This window comes from Nicotiana tomentosiformis, chromosome 1 (genome assembly GCF_000390325.3).
Source record: "Nicotiana tomentosiformis chromosome 1, ASM39032v3, whole genome shotgun sequence".
NCBI lineage: Eukaryota > Viridiplantae > Streptophyta > Magnoliopsida > Solanales > Solanaceae > Nicotiana > Nicotiana tomentosiformis.
In genome coordinates, this window is record NC_090812.1 from 42,051,243 (window position 1) to 42,072,734 (window position 21,492).

Sequence of the window (21,492 nt, forward strand, 5' to 3'; positions counted from 1 at the left end):
GTCTGGCTTTTTGCTTCGATTTTGACATCCTGACTTGGTCCTCGACCCCCGAACGCGATCCCGGTGTCGCGGCCCCATTTTTTTCGCCAAAAGCGGGCTTCAACACATGACAACTCCTTTTAGATTGGGAGATAGAGTGATAAAGGAGAAGAGTCGCCACCTAACGATTTTTAAGGTGCGTTAGGGTACCTATTATGCAGATAACTCTGTTTGACTAGTCAACGCCACCAAAGATTGGGTAAGGGCTCAAGTTACCTCAAATAGAAGGTGTTTGGCACTCCTCGAGGTCCACAACTGTGGGTCTCGGCCGAACTTAAGATTATGTGGATTACGATTAAGTTAGGTGATCAAATAAACAAAGGGAATTCAGAAGTCAAAGAACTTTATTACAACATGATTAATACAGATCTTAGTGCGAATATAGGGATACAACTATTTAGATCTAATAACAACATATAAAGAGGGAGGGGGGTCCTAAGTTTTTTAGCCTAAAAGATCAACCCGTGCAACATAAATAATACTTCGTAACTCCCTTAAGATGGGGTGTTACTCATATTATCCAGCGGGCACAGACTATCATCTCCTGCTACCCGATTACTATGTTAAAGTTGTTACCTAAAAGTATTCTAATTCTATTATAGGTCGTACCCTGTGCGTGAACTACCCGTCCCATACCTATGGTCCAGGAGATATTGGACCTTTACTTTGGATGGTTCTAGACCTCACTTAGGCTGCTCAGAAATGTCAAAACTAGGTGACATACAAAAACACATTGGACTTCAAGTATGGTAGTCAAGGCTCAAGTTTGCCTCCACACTTAAGCAACAAATGCACGCAAGACAAGCTGTATGTTAAGCAGTTCAGAATTAAGAACTTAAATCTCTATAGACATGATTTCTATGTGACAAGGCGTTAAGGTATGCAAGCAGTTTTAGAAACCAAGCGTTGCCCATTGACAAGACTATACAATTGTCGCATATTGATTGTTGAAATTGCAGATTTTCAGTTATTAATCCTGTAGATGTTGCATCTAAGTGATTTATGTAGTAAAGACAATGGAATCTATTGGGAGAAACCCAGAATTACTCACACTTTTGATAGTGGTCTAAGTGAACAATAAACAATGTTGAGAGGGGGCATCATTAACAGTTATTAAGGCGAATTGTGGTATCCTATAGGCAAGATCTTTAACAATTAGAACTTGGAACTGATTTTATTGTTATACTTTAACCTATAGGCATGGTTTCTAGTGAACAATGCGATACAATAGCAAATGAAATGATTAAAATCCTATAGGCATGATCTCTAGTACATATGCTGCAGCAATGCAAACTGAAGGAAAGTTCAATGATATTTATTTCCTATGGGTATGTTTTCTAATAACATATAGCAACCAGGATAATTGAAGCATTTGAGCTCATGCTTTGCTAGTAGACAAGTAGTGTGAGTGTGTGCTTCTCCTAATGGCATAACTTCTATAGTGTACATAGAGAGTGAACGACACATATAGCAAACACATTATTAAGTCCTATAGGCATGTTATCTACCCATCGCATGTAAATATTAAAATCTACCCCATTCCCTTTTACTAACAACCCCAGTTGTTTATACAAAGATTATTACAGGCCCAATAATGAGTAAAAGTAATAGTGTTATATAACAGTGATAAGAGGCCCACAACAGGCCTAATAAATGCCCAGCATTTCCTGGGCCTTCAATAGCTCTTACACAGCATACCTAGGCCTTCAACAAAGAGCCACATTCAATACACGACTCAGGGATCCATAGAGGAGTCCAGAACCAGTTTACTCAACCATGGCACTAAGTGTTACACCATTTAAATCAGCCAATTCAAGTACATATCACATAACAGGGGGAAGTAGAGTGAATAGGAATAGTTTGAGATTGAGGGAGTGACTAAGGACCAAGCCCTAGTGTGTCAGAGTTCACAAGGGTCTCAATTGGACCCCGAGCAGTGCTCACACTAAGGAGGCCAAAGGTATGCAGTCTGGCGATAGCGCAGTGGAAGGTAAACATCAAGTTATTCTATACATCATGAACTTATTACATTTGATCCAAGTTTTTATTTTCAGTTTGAAATTTTACATACTTCTTTTTTGTGCTTTTTGATGATTATTCAGAAAGACTCGATGCAACCGAAAAAGAAATTGGTGAGCTCATTCGGCTATATGAAAAAGGAGAAATACATCTCTTCACACTTGTTGGCTCACAGGCAGGTGTGAAGTGTCTTTGTAGTATTTTCAAAATTTAGTTAGTATTATTTAATATTTTTCCCTTTTTTTGCATGAAGATATAGGCATATCTGAGGGTAATGCAATTGGATCTGTTGGTATGAAAACACCATCTATGTCGCAACACTTAGACGAGGTAGTTATTTGCTGCAATTCGATTACAAGGCATTTTTTTGCCTAATGTGTGTTTGCATCAGTTGTATTTATGTATATATTTTTCTTATTTTTTTTTTTACAGATCTCATCTGATGCATCACAACTTCTTCCAAATCCTAAGAGAAGGAAGGTGTCCAGTTCTCCTAACGTTTTGCATGACACCAGTGATATCCCCAACTTCAATTTATGTTCATTTTCGCTGGGTAGTACACAAGAGACTGGTTCAGAAGCTAATTATATTGTTGTTGTTGTTGTTGTTGGTGAAGAGAGACAAGAAGATCATGAACAAGAGGGAGTTGGAGAAGTATATGTCCCTATGGCTGTGGATTTTTCCCCTACTGCTAAACCGCAGCAGTTAGTTGCGACTGAGTAGCAGGAATAACAAGCAAAAAGAAAACCAGCTAAAGTAGGGAAAATGATTCGTATAGAGAGTATTTGGTTGAAATCTCCTTACATCATTCCTAAACAAAAGGCAAGGGGGCAAGATTGGAAAGCAGGAAAGACTACATGAAGATGTCCCCTCCATTATGTCAACCAAGACAACAGATTGATGCAGAGATTTACAGACTGGTTGAAGATGGATGCTGGTGAATATGATTCCAAGCCATTTAGATTATCTAGAATTGATATTCCAGAGTCATTCTTTACCGAGCTTGTGGACCCTAACTCTGATCTTGCGGATGATGTAAGTTATTAAGTTTGTTTTTTGAATTGGTTTTGAACTGTATTTCCTAAAACTTCAGCCTTATGTTTGTTTTAAAGTTTAATATTGTAATTTGGTAAACTTCAGACTTATGCATGCTTAAGATTTTTAGTTCATTTGCTAAAACTTTGACGAGCACAAAACACACACTTAAATATGCTCGCTAGTCGAATATAATATAATATAATATCATATCCACAAGGATTGGAGTTAAACGGTATTATCGTAGTTTGTAGCTAGATTGCTATCCAAGATGATCAACAGTTGAGAATTATGTGATTAAAACTAAAATTAACTAAGAATCTAGAGCTAATTGACTATGACAATCACAACAAAAGTAAGCAAGGAAGATATCAATGGGAGAAAATACGAGTTGGTTGGATAGGTGCAAGATAATTGTCTGGGATTTAACTCTAGTTAATTCACTTCTAATGTTCAAGTGAGTCTCTCGAATTCACTCAATTATTAGTTCAAACGTTTAGTAGAAACTCCTCTCTCAATTAAGTCTTAACCTCACAATATGCACCAATTTAAGCTCGGTAAAGATATGCAAGAGTTCGTAGTGGATTGGTCTTTAGTAGAACCTCTCTCGATTATCCTCCTAACTAGGTCTACCCAATAATTCAACTAGCCTCTTTCGATTACTAAGAAGAATTAATGAATTCAACCAACAAGATAATGCAAAGATATCACAAATATGCCTCTCTCGATTACATGAACATGTTAATATAGATTGCAAAAGATTCAATTTAGGTCATTATTGAAAAAGTCAACAAAAGTCAACTCACGGGCCCGCTTAGTCCAAACCCAAAATTTGGACCAAAACCCGATTACCCATTCACTCCCAAGTCCGGTTACGTAATTTGTTTTGGAATCCGACCCCAATTTGAGGTCTAAATCCTAATTTCTCAAAAATTCCTAACTCTACCCAAACTACCAAATTTCCACCATGAAAGCACTAGATTTTAGGTTAAAACTTGTGAAATGTAATGAAAGATTAAAAGAAAATGTGTTGGAATTTCCTAAAGAGAATTACTCCATAGATATGGAGTAATTCATCACAAATATAAGGAAAAATATAAAACAATCCAAACTCTTGTCTTGAGTGAGGATTGAATGATGAATCCATTGTGCTTTCGCTTCTCCACCTCCTTCTTAGCCTCCTTAGGTATTAGATGTGTCAAAATCCCCAAAAATACTATTTTTTCATGTATTTATACCAAGTAGGATCGGGCCCAGACAAAAATACCTTCACCCGAGCGAAATAGGAAAATATTCTCTAAAAGTTGCACAGGCACGCCGCATGGGGCGATGCGCCAGGCGAGGTAGCAGTGGGAAACTTCAGAGAGTTGGTTCTGATGGACAGCAAGCATTTTATGCAGGTGCGGCACGCCACGTGCCGCGCTAGTGTAGTTTTCTCAGAGTCTGGCTTTTTGCTTCGATTTTGACATCCTGACTTGGTCCTCGACCCCCGAACGCGATCCCGGTGTCGCGGCCCCATTTTTCTCGCGAAAAGCGGGCTTCGACACATGACAACTCCTTTTAGATTGGGAGATAGAGTGCTAAAGGAGAAGAGTCGCCACCTAACAATTTTTAAGGTGCGTTAGGGTACCTATTATGCAGATAACTCTGTTTGACTAGTCAACGCCACCAAAGATCGGGTAAGGGCTCAAGTTATCTCAAATAGAAGGTGTTAGGCACTCCTCGAGGTCCACAACTGTGGGTTTCGGCCAAACTTAAGATTATGTGGATTACGATTAAGTTAGGTGATCAAATAAACAAAGGGAATTCAGAAGTCAAAGAACTTTATTACAACATGATTAATACAGATCTTAGTGCGAATATAGGGATACAACTATTTAGATCTAATAACAACATATAAAGAGGGAGGGGGGTCCTAAGTTTTTTAGCCTAAAAGATCACCCCGTGCAACATAAATAATACTTCGTAACTCTCTCAAGATGGGGTGTTACTCATATTATCCAGCAGGCACAGACTATCATCTCCTGCTACCCGATTACTATGTTAAAGTTGTTACCTAAAAGTATTCTAATTCTATTATAGGTCGTACCCTGTGCGTGCACTACCCGTCCCATACCTATGGTCCAGGAGATATTGGATCTTTACTTTGGATGGTTCTAGACCTCACTTAGGCTGCTCAGAAATGTTAAAACTAGGTGACATACAAAAACACATTGGACTTCAAGTATGGTAGTCAAGGCTCAAGTTTGCCTCCACACTTAAGCAACAAATGCACGCAAGACAAGCTGTATGTTAAGCAGTTCAGAATTAAGAACTTAAATCTCTATAGACATGATTTTTATGTGACAAGGCGTTAAGGTATGCAAGCAGTTTCAGAAACCAAGCGTTGCCCATAGACAAGACTATACAATTGTCGCATATTGATTGTTGAAATTGCAGATTTTCAGTTATTAATCCTGTAGATGTTGCATCTAAGTGATTTATGTAGTAAAGACAATGGAATCTATTGGGAGAAACCCAGAATTACTCACACTTTTGATAGTAGTCTATGTGAACAATAAACAATGTTGAGACGGGGCATCATTAACAGTTATTAAGGCGAATTGTGGTATCCTATAGGCAAGATCTTTAACGATTAGAACTTGGAACTGATTTTATTGTTATACTTTAACCTATAGGCATGGTTTCTAGTGAACAATGCGATACAATAGCAAATGAAATGATTAAAATCCTATAGGCATGATCTCTAGTATATATGCTGCAGCAATGCAAACTGAAGGAAAGTTCAACGATATTTATTTCCTATGGGCATGTTTTCTAATAACATATAGCAACAAGGATAATTGAAGCATTTGAGCTCATGCTTTGCTAGTAGACAAGTAGTGTGAGTGTGTGCTTCTCCTAATGGCATAACTTCTATAGTGTACATAGAGAGTGAACGACACATATAGCAAACACATTATTAAGTCCTATAGGCATGTTATCTACCCATCGCATGTAAATATTAAAATCTACCCCATTCCCTTTTACTAACAACCCCAGTTGTTTATACAAAGATTATTACAGGCCCAATAATGAGTAAAAGTAATAGTGTTACATAACAGTGATAAGAGGCCCACAACAGGCCTAATAAATGCCCAGCATTTCCTGGGCCTTCAATAGCTCTTACACAGCATACCTAGGCCTTCAACAAAGAGCCACATTCAATACACGACTCCGGGATCCATAGAGGAGTCCAGAACTAGTTTACTCAACCATGGCACTAAGTGTTGCACCATTTAAATAAGCCAATTCATTGTACACATCACATAACAGGGGGAAGTAGAGTGAATAGGAATAGTTTGAGATTGAGGGAGTGACTAAGGACCAAGCCCTAGTGTGTCAGAGTTCACAAGGGTCTCAATTGGACCCCGAGCAGTGCTCACACTAAGGAGGCCAATAATAGAACCTAGGTAGCCTTGGCTTTCAGCCGGCTAAGAATGAAGAGTTCAGAATAGCATAAGTTTCCAGTGAGGAAAATGGACAGAAGTTAGGAGATACATTCATATCCTAAAGTAGAGATAGCCAAATTGATCATATAGAGTAATTAATCAAATAGGCCAGTAGGTTTAGCAGGACAACAAAGCATCACATAGATAGCCTCATATTGAAAGAAACTAGGGAAGAAACAGATTTGCAAGATATACATAGATTATCATTCATGACATTAAACCAATTGAGACCTAAGAGGTTCGGATTAAGCTAAGCATGCATCTTAGGGTCATGCTAATAAGTATTTAGACATTGTGATAAACACAGGAAGAGACAGGGTATCAAATGAACAAAAGACAGACTGGAAACATATTAGCATGGAAGCAAGATCATAGTCGATGGAAATGATTTTAATACAAATTACAACACACTGTACATGCAAGACAGACATTGGAGAGATTCAGGACAATTGTGATAGCAAACACATGTAGGTATTCTAGGATTAATATAATAGACTAACCTACTAGAGAAGATCTAAGTTATGCCATAAAGTAAAATAGTTCAAACATGGTAGAAAGATCAAGTTGAGATGACTGTCAAGATCTTAGTCAATCACTAATGGGGTAGGGGGATCATGCTGAGTGACAAAAGAGCAAGTGAACATTTCACAATTACCACAGGAAGTTCTAACACAAGTATGAAGCATTCATTATAGAGATTAAGGACAAAGCGAGTAAGCATGTATTAGGGAACATCCAGACACCCATACACTTAAGAGGATCATATTATCCAAGTTGAACTTAGGCATACTCAGAACTAGTAGCATTAGTAAGAAGTTAGATGCTAAAAGACTTAGAATAAAGTAGAATTAACAAAATCGTGCACAAAAGTAATCCAGAAAAAACATATTAAGCCAGGAATTTCAGAGGCAAGAACACATGCAAATCAAAGGCACATAGGGATGAAATTGCAAGAGTCAAGTAGCTTACCAGCTAACGGACAATAATAAAGAACAAAAGATCCACAAGAACCCAGAAACCTCGATGCGTCAAAGTTCCCAAGAGCTTCGATGAACCCAGGGCAATGCTCGCACCAAGATCAGGTAACAAAATGCTAATGGCCTTGTCTTTCAGCCGGCCAGTACAGAATACCAAGCAAGAGAGTAGCAAAAAACCCAAATTTTAGTAAGATTCGTTTCTTTTCCGTCCCCAGAAGGTAAAATGAGGGGGTTTATATAGCAGTCAAAAATTGAGCAAACACATAAGGAAACAGAGTAAATTAAGCAACAAATAAGGAAAGGAAACATGCAAATCAATTTAAAATCGATTTAAGAGATAAATCTGGTAAACCCTAGTTTTTAGGGAAAGTGTAAATCAGCAGAAATCCAAACAAAATTGGACTCACACAATATAGTATTGAACGTATGTAGATGCAATATGGCCCAGATTCAAATGATTGAAATCGAATGTGCAGAATCAGAGAGATAGTACTTGCCATGTTTAGGCAAGTACCAAGTGATACCATGGAGGAACAACCAGTAGCGGAAAAGCACAGATATGACAAGTAAATGAGAGGAGAATCCCATTAGGAGAGGGGTTTAGGGGGTGGCGGCGATTTAGGGTTCTTCAGAGAAGGGGGAGGGTTCCAGGGCGGTGGGTGAGAGGGAAATGGGGATTAGGGTTTGGGGGTTGGGCAAATAAGAGGGTAGGTTAGTTGTGGGCCGTTGATCTTAGAGATCAACAGCCAGGATTTAAAGAGGGATTGGGGTAGGTTAATTAGACGGGTCGCGATCGGGTTGGGTTAGAAATGTTGTTTGATTTGGGCTGGGGTTATTGGGCTAATGTACTGGGCTAATTTAGTCAGAAAAATCACTTAGAAATTGGGCCAGCCTTTTAAACACATGTAATTTAGCAAAAAAATAATTTATAAAAATAATTAGTAAATGAGTGAAATATTTTTTATGCACTAAAATGATTAAGAATAATGATTTAAAATTATAAAAATATAAAAGTATTGTTTTTGACACAAATAGTATAAATAAAGAGCATTTGTATATGAATATAGGCCATTATTGTAAAATTAAATAAATAGCTTAAAAAATGCTAATGTAATTATATGGAATGAAATAAAATGTTTGAAACGTATATTATAGGTTCAAAATAATTATTTTAGGTAACTAAGTCATTACAAAATAATTTAAAAGGATAGATATTTACATATAATTTAGATACAAGAAAATTAATTTAAAGCTCTAAAAATTATGAAAAATTATAGAAAATGCTTGTATAGGTTTGTAAACTAAATAATGATGAAAAAATGCTATTTTGAAAGTATATATATATATTTTGAAAAATATGAGGGCAAAATTGGGTATGAACAACTGCTCCTCTTTACCCGGGAATGATGAAAGAGTTGTCGGGTAAAGAATATAATGGCCAATTTTGGCCGAATTGAGTGAGGGATGGTGTAATTTGAAAAAAAAACGGGGGCCGATCCCTAGTTCCTGAGTTGCCTACATATCCCTGGTGTTACGGGAATGAGGTCGTGTGTAGTTCTGGATCCAACGGTGAACTGAACCGATGGAGTTGTTATAGGAACAGTCGTATGCTTCGGCAAGGGTTCTTTTGGGTAGGACAATATCAGATGACTTTGCGCGAAATCATGAATGTGAATCTGAAATGTTATGGATGTATCTCAAAACGAGTATCTGAACGGTTACCAAGTAAAAATGGGTAACTGATGGTGGTTGGTTGCGTTTAAAATAATTGCAGGATGTGAACGTTGAACGGAAATCGGAGCGAAGATTGCTCCTGCTAGGAGAACGGTTACTTCCTGAATTACCTGCAAAACTTAAAACACGATGCATGCAAGTATTTATGGATTATTGCGAGAATTTAAACATGATGCAAATTCCCTTTGGACCATGAAAATTGTCTTTGGACGGTGAGGATGATGTCCATAGACCATGACGTCCTGGGTCATGAATCATGTGATAAGGGATTCGCAGGCCATGAAATGATGTCCTCGGGCCATGAAAATGGTGCCTCTGAACCATGACGCTTTTGAATAATGATGTGCAATATTGAGAGATCCTCAGGAAATGGAATGGTGTTTGTGATGACCCAAAAGGTCATCTTATATTTTAGAACTCGAATTTGTGCTCTTAAGCCTTAAAAATATCATTTTACCCTCCTCGATTTGCGTGTATAGTCCGGGCATGTTTTCGAAAAGCTTTTATGTTGAAAATTGATGAAAATAAGAATTTATGCCTTAAAAGTTGATTTTAGTTGACTTCGGTCAACATTTTTGGTAAACGGGCCCGGATTCGTGTTTGGACGGTCCAGGTGGATCCGTATCAAATTATGAGACCTGGGCGTATGCCCGGAATCGAATTCGGAGGTCCCAGCTCGAGTTATGAATTTTTGATGAAAATTAAAAGTCTGAAAATTAATTATTTTTAAGAATTGGTTGATGTTGGGAATTGTTAGTACCGGGTCCGTATTTTGGTTTCGGAGTCCGGTACAGGCTCATTATGATATTTAAGACTTGTTTGTGAAATTTGGTGAGAAACAGAGTTGATTTGATGTGATTCAGATATCCTGTTGTGAAGATAGAAATTTTAAAGTGTTCTTGAGAATTTCATTTGATTTGGTGTTAAATTCGTAGTTCTAGGTGTTATTTTGGCGATTTGATCGCGCGAGCAAGTTTGTATGATATTTTTAGACTTGTGTGCATGTTTGGTTTGGAGCCCCGAGGGCTCGGGCAAGTTTCGGATAGGCCACTAGATGTTTGGACTTTGAAAAATCTGGTTTTCTGCAGATTCTGGTGCCTTCTGGTTTCCTTCTTCGCGTTTGCGAAAGCACTCTCGCGAATGCGAAGTAGAAACTGGGATGGCTGATTTTTATTCTTCACGAACGCGAAGTGATGTGGGATTTACCTTTCGCGAACGCGACCGGCTCATCGCGAACGCGAAGCATATGGGACATGGGGGAGGGTTGGTCGTTCCTTCATCGCAAACGCGAGCAACATCTCATGAACGTGAAGGCCAGGGAGGGGTAGCCTACGTGAACGTGAACACGGTCTCACAAACGCGAAGGCTTGGCAGCCAATGCTCTTCGCGAATGCAACAATGGCCTCGCGAACGCGATGCACACTGTCGCCCAGCACTTAATAGAATCCAAACACGGGATTTAGCCAAAAAATTCATTTTCTCAAAAACCAAACGGTGAGAGGTGATTTTAAAGAGTTATTTTCTTCCCCAAAGTATTGGTAAGTGATTCTAAACTATTATTTTTCAATTACCCATTACATTTCATGAATTATCAACCTAAAATCTAGAGTTTTCATGGTAGAATTAGGGGTTAGGATAGAAACTAGGGATTTCGGAAATTTGGGGATTTAGACCTCAATTTGAGGTAGGATTCCAAAACCAATTATATATTCGGGCTCGGGGGTGAATGGGTAAATGAATTTTAGTCCGAACCTCGGGTTTTGACCAAGGGGGCCCGGGGTCAATTTTTGACTTTTTGGCGAAAAATTTGAGAAATTTAATTTATGAAATATAATTGATTCTTTTAGCAATATTGGATATTATTTAGTCATTTTTGAATAGATACAAGTGGTTTGGAGGTGAATTCTAGAGGAAAAGCTGTGATTAAGAATTAAGTGGCCTTCGGAGCAAGGTAAGTGTTGTGTCTAACTTTGACTTGAGGGAATTAGGAACCTCAGATTATTTGCTATATGAAATTCATGTGAGCAGCGTATATGTGAGGTGACGAGTACTTATGCACCGCAAATTTACCTGTTTTCCCTGTTTTCTCCCATTTTTCTTACATTGTCTCTTCCTATGCCTAATTGCTACGTGTTTATACTAGTGTTGTTAAATTGATCGTTCTTATCATGTTTACGGATTTTCTAGTGATAATTGAGAATTTATTTCAAAGTTGAGATTGATATTGTGGAACCAAATGTTGAAGTAAGGCTTGTACTTGTTATTCTATCTCCCTGTTGTTATTTATGCATTGCATTATGGTAAGGGAGAGTGTTAATGCACGAAGGGTGATGTCGTGCCATATTGTGAGTGTTAATGCGTGCCATATTATGAGTGTTAATGCATGAAGGGTGATGCCGTGCCATATTGTGAGTGTTAATGCACGAAGGTGATGCTATGCCATATTGTGAGTGTTAATGCACGAAGGGTGATGCCGTACCATATTATGAGAGTTAATGCACGAAGGGTGATGTCGTGCCGTTTCTATTGATTTATGGTGAGATTGAGAGTAAAAGCACGAAGGGTGATGCCGTGCCATATTGTGAGTGTTAATGCACGAAGGTGATGCTATGCCATATTGTGAGTGTTAATGCACGAAGGGTGATGCCGTGCCATATTATGAGAGTTAATGCACGAAGGGTGATGTCGTGCCGTTTCTATTGATTTATGGTGAGATTGAGAGTAAAAGCACGAAGGGTGATGCCGTGCATTTTTCCTTTACTGTATTCGTGTTCCTGTTGATTCATAATATATTGGTTGTTCTAGTTAGCATTCTGTTGTAGTTCTTTATCTCGTATTTCCCCCAGCATATTTCCCCCTCCCGATACTTCATTACTGTAATTTGTATATACATTGTTAAACTATACAAGTTGATTTGTAGGTGCCTTGCCTTAGCCTTGTCACTACTTCGTCGAGGTTAGGCTCGACACTTACCAGTACATGAGGTCAGTTGTACTGATACTGCACTCTGCACTTTCTATGCAGATTTTGGTACCGGCTCGGGTTGATCGAGATTTTGCTATTGAACCACTATCCGGAGACTCAAGGTAGATCTATCGGCGTTCACAGACCTTGAAGTCCCCATCTATCATTTCTATTCTACTGTTTCTTTCATTCAGATAGTTGTATTTCTATCAGACTATTACTTGTAGTGAATTCTAGAATGCTCGTAAATTGTGACTCCAGATCCGGGTGGTAGTAATTAATGAAGTTTTTATATTATTCCGCACTCATTATATTTTACCTTAGTTAATTTGCTATTATTTAATGAATGGGATAAGAATTGGTTTAATGAATTCTCTAACGTTGGCTTGCCTAGCAAGTGAAATATTAGGTGCCATCACGGTCCCTACGGTGGGAATTTCGGGTCGTGACAAGTTGGTATCAGAGCACTAGGTTGCCTAGGTCTCACGATTCACGAGCAAGCTTAGTAGAGTCTGGAGGATCAGTAAGGAGATGTCTGTGCTTATCTTCCAGAGGCTATGAAGTTTAGGAACAAATTTCACTTCTATTCTTCTCTGTCATGCGAATTTGTTTTCTCAATACTGATTGAACTCTTCCACTCTTATTCTCTCGCAGATGGCGAGAACACGTACTGCTTCCTCAGCTGATCAGTAGCCAGAGCCTCTAGTGGCAGCTCCTACGTGGGGCAGAGGTTGAGGCCGTGCCAGAGGCCGAGGTAGGGGCAGGGCTCAGCCCAGAGCCCGAGCAGCAGCCCCAGCCGTGGAGCCTCAGATAGAGCTTGACGAGGAGGTTCCTGCCGGGCCAGCTCAGGTTCCAGAGGGGTTCATTTCCACCCCAGTACTTCAGGATGCTTTGGTCCGTTTAGTGGGCCTATGGAGAGTGTGGCCCAGACTGGAACATTTCCCATGGCATCATCAGTCTCTTAGGCTGGAGGAGGAGCCCAGACTCCCACTACTCCCGCTCCGGAGCAGATAGCTCCCAAGTATCATGCTCCAGTAGCTCATCCAGTCGGAGTAGTTCAGCCGGTTGTTACGGCACAGGCCGGAGATGGGCCAGCTATGTCTTCTGAGGCTTTGTGGAGATTGGACTGGTTTACCAAGATCTTTCATGTTCACTTCAGTGGTGCTACTTCAGAGGATCCCCAGGAGTATCTCGATAGCTATCACGAGGTTCTACGGAACATGGGTATAGTAGAGACCAATGGGGTCGATTTTGCTGCATTTCAGATGACTGGTTCGGCCAAGAAATGGTGGAGAGATTATTTGTTGACCAGACCAACTGGGTCACCTGCTCTTACTTGGGACAAGTTTTCTCAGCTCTTCCTAGAGAAGTTTCTACCTATCACATTGAGAGAGGAGCGTCGCCGTCAGTTTAAGCGTATCCAGCAGGGCAGTATGACTATTACTCAGTATGAGATCCGTTTTGTCGATTTGGCCCGTTATGCTATTCTTCTGCTTCCTACCGAGAGAGAGAGAGAGAGAGAGAGGGTGATGAGGTTTATTGATGGACTTGCTCAGCCTATCATATTGCAGATGGCTAAGGAGACTGGGAGTGAGATTTATTTTCAGGCGGCTGCTAATGTCGCCAGACGAGTTGAGATGGTTCTTACTCAGGGAGGTCAGCGGTCTAACAAGAGACCTCGTTATTCTGGTGAGTTAAGTAGTGCCTCATCTAGAGGCAGGGGTACTTTTGGTAGAGGCCATCCTCCCAGGCCGTTTCATTCAGCACTCTAGGCATCCCACGGTGCCTCAGGGGGTCGTGGTCCTCATATGCCTTATTCCGACCAGCTAGCTTACAGTGCACCACCAGCTCCTATTAGTGCACCTCCACTCCAAAGTTATCAGGGTGGTTATTCAGGTCAACAGGGTCAGTTTCAGGGTCAGCAGTCACAGCAACCGAGGTTATGTTAAACTTGTGGTGATCCGAGGAACATTGCTAGATTTTGCCCTCGGGCAACGGGCAACTCATAGCATCAAGGTTCTTGTGCCATAGTTCCGGCACCAATTGATGCACCACCTGCTCAGCCAGCCAAAGGCAGGGGTCAGGCAGCCAGAGGTAGAGGTCAGACTATTAGAGGTGGAGGTCAGGCCGTTAGAGGTGGAGACTAGCTAGCTCTAGGTCTTCCTAGGGACGTAGTTCAGGATGGTGGGGCCCCGCCCCGGTGTTATGCTTTCCCAGCCAGGCCTGAGGCTGAGTCATCTGACAATGTTATCACAGGTACTCCTATGTGTCATCCTATTTTGCTTTATATTTGGTTGTGCCCCGTGATTCTTTGAGTGCTCCTGTGTCTATGTCCACACCAGTGGGAGATGCTATTGTTGTAGATCGTGTTTATCGTTCGTGTGTGGTCACCATTGGGAGTCTTGAGACTTGTGTAGACCTTCTACTTCTCGATATGGTTGATTTCGATGTCATCTTGGGTATGAATTGGCTGTCACCTTATCATGCTATATTAGATTGTCACGCCAAGATGGTGACCTTAGCCTTGCACGGGTTGCCTCGAGTGGAAAGGGACTCTTGGTCATTCTACCAGCAGGGTTATCTCTTATGTGAAGGCTCGACATATGGTCGAGAAGGGGTGTTTAGCTTATTTGGCTTATGTCCGCGATTCTAGTGCGGAGGTTTCTTCCATGGATTTAGTGCCAGTTGTTTGTGAGTTTCCAGAGGTGTTTCCTACAGACCTGCTGGGGATGCCACCCGACAGGGACATTGATTTCTGCATTGATTTGGCTCCAGGCACTCAGCCCATTTCCATTTCTCCATACCGTATGGCCCCCCAGATTTGAAAGAATTGAAGGAACAATTACAAGATTTGCTTGATAAGGGCTTTATTAGACCTAGTGTCTCGCCTTGGGGTGCACCTGTGTTGTTTGTGAAAAAGAAAGATGGATCGATGAGGATGTGTATATATTTTTGGCAGTTGAACAAAGTCACCATCAAGAACAAGTACCCATTTACGAGGATTGATGATTTATTTGATCACCTTCAGGGTGCCCAGGTATTTTCGAAGATTGATTTGAGATCTGACTACCATCAGTTGAGGATTAGGGCATCTGATGTCCCTAAGACAGCTTTTCGGACTCGGTATGGGCATTATGAGTTTCTAGTGATGTCACTTGGGTTGACAAATGCCCCATCAGCATTTATAGATTTGATGAACCGGGTGTTCAAGCCCTACTTGGATTCCTTTGTGATTGTGTTTATTGATGATATCTTGGTCTACTCCCAGAGTCGAGAGGAGCATGAGCAGCACTTTCGGATCGTGCTTCGGACTTTGAGAGATAGCCAATTATATGCTAAGTTCTCAAAATGCGAGTTTTGGTTGAGTTCAGTTGCTTTCTTGGGTCACGTTGTATCAGCCAAGGGAATTCAGATGGATCCTAAGAAGATTGAGGCAGTTCAGAACTGGCCTAGATCCACATCAGCTACAGAGATCTGTAGTTTCTTGGGATTGGCGGGTTATTACTGTCGATTTGTGGAGGGGTTTTCATCCATAGTAGCCCCGTTGACCAGGTTGACCCAGAAGGGTACCCCGTTCAGGTGGTCAGACGAGTGTGAGGCGAGCTTCCAGAAGCTCAAGACAGCTTTGACTTCGACATCGGTATTGGTGTTGCCCATAGGTTCAGGATCTTATACAGTATATTGTGACGCATCTTGTATTGGTATGGGTGCAGTATTGATGCAGGGTGGCAAGGTTATTGCATATGATTATCGGCAGCTAAAGGTTAACGAGAAGAATTACCCTATTCATGATCTAGAGCTAGCAGCCATTGTTCACGTGCTGAAGATCTGGAGGTACTATCTTTACGGCATGCCATGTGAGGTATTCACGGATTATCAGAGCTTGCAATATTTGTTCAAGCGGAAGGAACTCAATTTGAGGCAAATGAGGTGGTTGGAGCTATTGAAAGACTATGATATCACCATATTGTATCATCCCAGGAAGGCCAATGTGGTGGTCGATGCTTTGAGTAGAAAGTCAGCTAGTATGGGTAGCCTTGCTTATATTCCAGTTGGTGAGAGACTGCTTGCATTGGATGTTCAGCCCCTGGACAACCAGTTCATGAGGTTGGATGTTTCCGAGCCCAGCCGTGTTCTAGCTTGTACTTGCTCGGTCTTCTTTGTTTAAGCTCATCAGAGATCGGTAGGATGATGATCCTCATTTACTTGTCCTTAGAGACATAGTGTGGCATGGTGGTGCCAAGCAGGTTACTGTTGGAGATGACAGATTTTGAGGATGCAGGGTCGTATTTATGTGCCTAATGTGGATAGACTTCGTGAGTTAAATATTGAGGAGGCCCACAGTTCCTAATATTCTATTCATTCGGGCGCCGCCAAGATGTATCAGGACTTACGACAGCATTATTGGTGGAGGCGAATGAAGAAAGACATAGTTGCATATGTAGCTCGGTGTCTAAATTGTCATCACGTAAAGTACGAGCATTAGAGACCTGGTGGTTTGATTAAGAAGATAGAGATTCCTGAGTGGAAGTGGGAGCGTATCACTATGGATTTTGTTGTTGGACTCCCACGGACTCAGAGGAAGTTCGATGCAGTTTGGGTTATTGTGGACAGGCTGACCAAGTCAGCGCATTTCATTCCTGTGGCAGTTACCTATTCCTCGGAGCGGTTGGCAGAGATTTACATTCGTGAGATCGTCCGTCTTCACGGTGTTCCCGTGTCTATCATTTCTGATCGAGGTACGCAGTTCACCTCGCACTTCTGGAGGGCAGTATAGCGTGATTTGGGTACGCGGGTTGAGTTGAGCACAACATTCTATCCTCAGACGGACGGGGAGTCCGAGCGCACTATTCAGATCTTGGAGGATATGCTCTGCGCATGTGTTATAGACTTCGGAGGATCGTGGGATCAGTTCTTGCCCCTTGCAGAGTTCGCCTACAACAACAGCTACTAGTCGAGCATTCAGATGGCTCCCTATGAGGCATTATATGGTAGGCGGTGTCGATCGCTAGTTGGGTGGTTCGAGTCAGGAGAGGCTCGGTTATTGGGCACAGAATTAGTACAGGATGCCTTGGATAAGGTCAAGATTATTCAGGATCAACTTCACACAGCTCAGTCCAGGCAGAAGAGTTATGCCAACCGTAGAGTTTGTGATGTTGCATTCATGGTCGGGGAGAGAGTTTTGCTTCGGGTATCACCCTTGAAGGGTGTAATGAGGTTCGGAAAGAAGGGCAAGTTGAGCCCTAGGTATATCGGACATTTTGAGATTCTAGAGAGAGTGGGAGAGATGGCTTATAGGCTTGCGTTGCCACCTAGTTTAGCAGATGTTTATCCGGTATTCCATGTGTCCATGCTTCGAAAGTATCATGACGATCTGTCCCATGTGTTAGATTTCAGCTCTGTCCAGTTGGACAAGGATTTGACTTACGAAGAGGAGCCGGTGGCTATTTTAGCTCGGCAAGTTCGCCAGTTGAGATCAAAGAGTTACCCTTCAGTTCGAGTACAGTGGAGATGTCAGCCTGTTGAGGCAGCTACTTGGGAGTCCGAGTCCGATATGTGGAGTAGATATTCCCACCTTTTCACCAGCCCAGGTACTTTTCTATGTTCGTTCGAGGATGAACGGTTATTTTAGAGGTGGAGAATGTGATGACCCAAAAGGTCATCTTATGTTTTAGAACTCGAATCTGTGCTCTTAAGCCTTTAAAATCTCATTTTCACCCTCTTCAATTTGCGTGCGCAGTCCGGGCACGTTTTCGGAAAGCTTTTATGTTGAAAATAAGAATTTATTCCTTAAAAGTTGATTTTAGTTGACTTCGGTCAAATTTTTTGGTAAACGGGCCCGGATCCGTATTTTGACAATCTCGGTTGGTCCGTATGGAATTATGGGACCTGGGCGTATGCCCGGAATCAAATTCGGAGGTCCCCAGCTCGAGTTACGAATTTTTGATAAAAGTTAAAAGTCTAAAAATTAATTATTTTTAAAAAATGGTTGATGTTGGGCATTGTTAGTACCGGGTCCGTATTTTGATTCTGGAGCTCGGTACATGTTCATTATGATATTTAAGACTTGTTTGTGAAATTTGGTGAGAAACAGAGTTGATTTGACGTGATTCGGACATCCGATTGTGAAGATAGAAATTTTAAAATGTTCTTGAGAATTTCATTTGATTTGGTGCTAAATTCATAGTTCTAAGTGTTATTTTGGCGATTTGATCACATGAGCAAGTTTGTATGATATTTTTAGACTTGTGTGCATGTTTGGTTTGGAGACCCGGCGGCTCGGGCGAGTTTCGGATAGGCCACGGTATGTTTGGACTTTGGAAAATCTGGTTTTCTGCAGATTCTGGTGCCTTCTGGTTTCCTTCTTTGCGTTCGCGAAGGCACTCTCACGAACGCGAAGTAGAAACTGGGATAGCTGATTTTTGCTCCTCGCAAACACGAAGGCCTGGTCGCGAACGCGAAGGCCGTGTCGCGAATGCGAAGTGATGGGGGATTTACCCTTCGCGAACGCAACTGGCTCAACGCGAAGCATATGGGACTGGGGGAGGGTTGGTCATTCCTTCATCGCGAACGTGAGCAACGTCTCGCAAACGCGAAGCCAGGGAGGGGTAGCCTATGTGAAGGTGAACACGGTTTCGCAAACGTGAAGGCTTGGAAGCCAATGCTCTTCGCGAACGCGACAGTGGCCTCGCGAATGCGATGCACACTGTCGCCCAACACTTTAGCCAAAATATTCATTTTCGCAAAAACCAAATGGTGAGAGGCGATTTTCAAGAGTCATTTTCTTCCCCAAAGTGTTGGTAAGTGATTCTAAACCATTTTCTTTCAATTACCCATTACATTTCATGAATTATCAACCTAAAATCTAGAGTTTTCATGGTAGAATTAGGGGTTAGGGTAGAAACTAGGGATTTCGGAAATTTGGAAATTTAGACCTCAATTTGAGGTCGGATTCCAAAACCATTTATATATTCGGGCTCGGGGGTGAATGGGTAAATGAATTTGGTACAAACCTCGGGTTTTGACCAAGCGGGCCCGGGGTCGATTTTCGACTTTTTGGCGGAAAATTTGGGAAATTTAATTTATGCAATATAATTGATTCCTTTAGCAATATTTGATATTATTTAGTTATTTTTGAATAGATACGAGTGGTTTGGAGGTGAATTCTAGAGGAAAAGCTATGATTGAGAATTAAGTGGCCTTCAGAACAAGGTAAGTGTTGTGTCTAACTTTGACTTGAGGGAATTAGGAACCTCAGATTATTTGCTATGTGAAATTCATGTGAGCAACGTATATGTGAGGTGACGAGTACTTATGCGCCGCCAATTTACCTATTTCCCCTGTTTTCTCCCATTTTTCTTACACTGTCTCTTCCTATGCCTAATTGCTACATGTTTATACCGGTGTTGTTAAATTGATCGTTCTTATCATGTTTACGGATTTTCTGGTGATAATTGAGAATTTATTTCAAAGTTGAGATTTATATTGTGGAACCAAATGTTGAAGTAAGGCTTGTACTTGTTATTCTATCTCCCTGTTGTTATTTATGCATTGCATTATGGTACGGGAGAGTGTTAATGCATGAAGGGTGATGTCGTGCCATATTGTGAGTGTTAATGCACGAAGGGTGATGTCGTGCCATATTGTGAATGTTAATGCACGAAGGGTGATGCCGTGCCATATTGTGAGTGTTAATGCACGAAGGGTGATACCGTGCCATATTATGAGAGTTAATGCATGGAGGTTGATGCCATGTTGTTTCTATTGATTTATGGTGAGATTGAGAGTAAAAGCACGAAGGGTGATGCCGTGAATTTTTCCTTTACTGTATTCGTGTTCCTGTTGATTCATAATATATTGGTTGTTCAGTTATCATTCTGTTGTAGTTCTTTATCTCGTATTTCCCCCAACATGTTTCCCCCTCCCGATATATCCTGTCTAATTCTTCATTACTGTTATTTGTATATACATTGTTAAACTGTACAGGTTGATTTGTAGGTGCCTTGCCTTAGCCTCGTCACTACTCCGTCGAGGTTAGGCTCGACACTTACCAGTACATGGGGTCCGTTGTACTGATACTGCACTCTGCACTTTCTGTGCAGATTTTGGTACCGGCTCGGGTTGATCGAGATTTTGCTATTGGACCGTTATCCGGAGACTCAAGGTAGATCTGTCGGCGTTCACAGATCTTGAAGTCCCCATCTATCTTTTTTGTTTTACTATTTCTTTCATTCAGACAATTGTATTTCTATCAGACTATTACTTGTAGTGAATTCTAGAATGCTCGTGAATTGTGACTCTAGATCCGGGTGGTAGTAATTAATGAAGTTTTTATATTATTCCGCACTCATTATATTTCGCCTTAGTTAATTTACTGTTATTTACTGAATGGGATAAGAATTAGTCTAATGAATTCTCTAACGTTGGCTTGCCTAGCAAGTGAAATGTCAGGCGCCATCACGGTCTCGATGGTGGAAATTCCGGGTCGTGATAGTGTCTTTCGGCTATGAGGATGATGCCTTTGGACTATGACGCCTTTGGACAAAGATGGCAATGTTTCAACCCATGAGATGCAAAGATATGATGCTAGGTCATATGTAAAGCGAAACAGAGCTTAGGCAATGCTTAGCCGCAGGCGAATAGAAGACAGTGCTAGGTCTTGAATAGCATAATGGAGATAGTATTTAATCTTGAGGAAAAGGCAGTGCTTAGCCGTATGCAAGAAGGGGAGGCATGGCTTAGCCTCATGCAAAATAGGAGACAATGCTTAGTCTCATGCGAAGAAGGCAATGTTTAGCCTTATGCAGTTAAGGAGGCATGGCTTAGCCTCGTGCAAATAGGAGACAATGCTTAGTCTCATGCAAAGAAAGGCAGTGCTTAGCCTTATGCAGTTAAGGAGGCAATGCTTAGCCTCATGCAAATAGGAGACAATGCTTAGTCTCATGCAAAGAAAGGCAATGCTTAGCCTTATATAGTTAATGAGGAAGGGCTTAGCCTCATGCAAAATAGGAGACAATGCTTAGTCTCATGCGAAGAAGGCAATGTTTAGCCTTATACAGTTAAGGAGGCAATGCTTAGCCTCATGTAAAATAGGAGACAATGCTTAGTCTCGATGTAAGGAAAGGCAGTGCTTAGGCTTATGCAGTTAAGGAGGCAATTCTTAGCCTCATGCAAAATAGGAGACAATGCTTAGTCTCATGCAAAGAAAGGCAATGCTTAGCCTTATGCAAAGA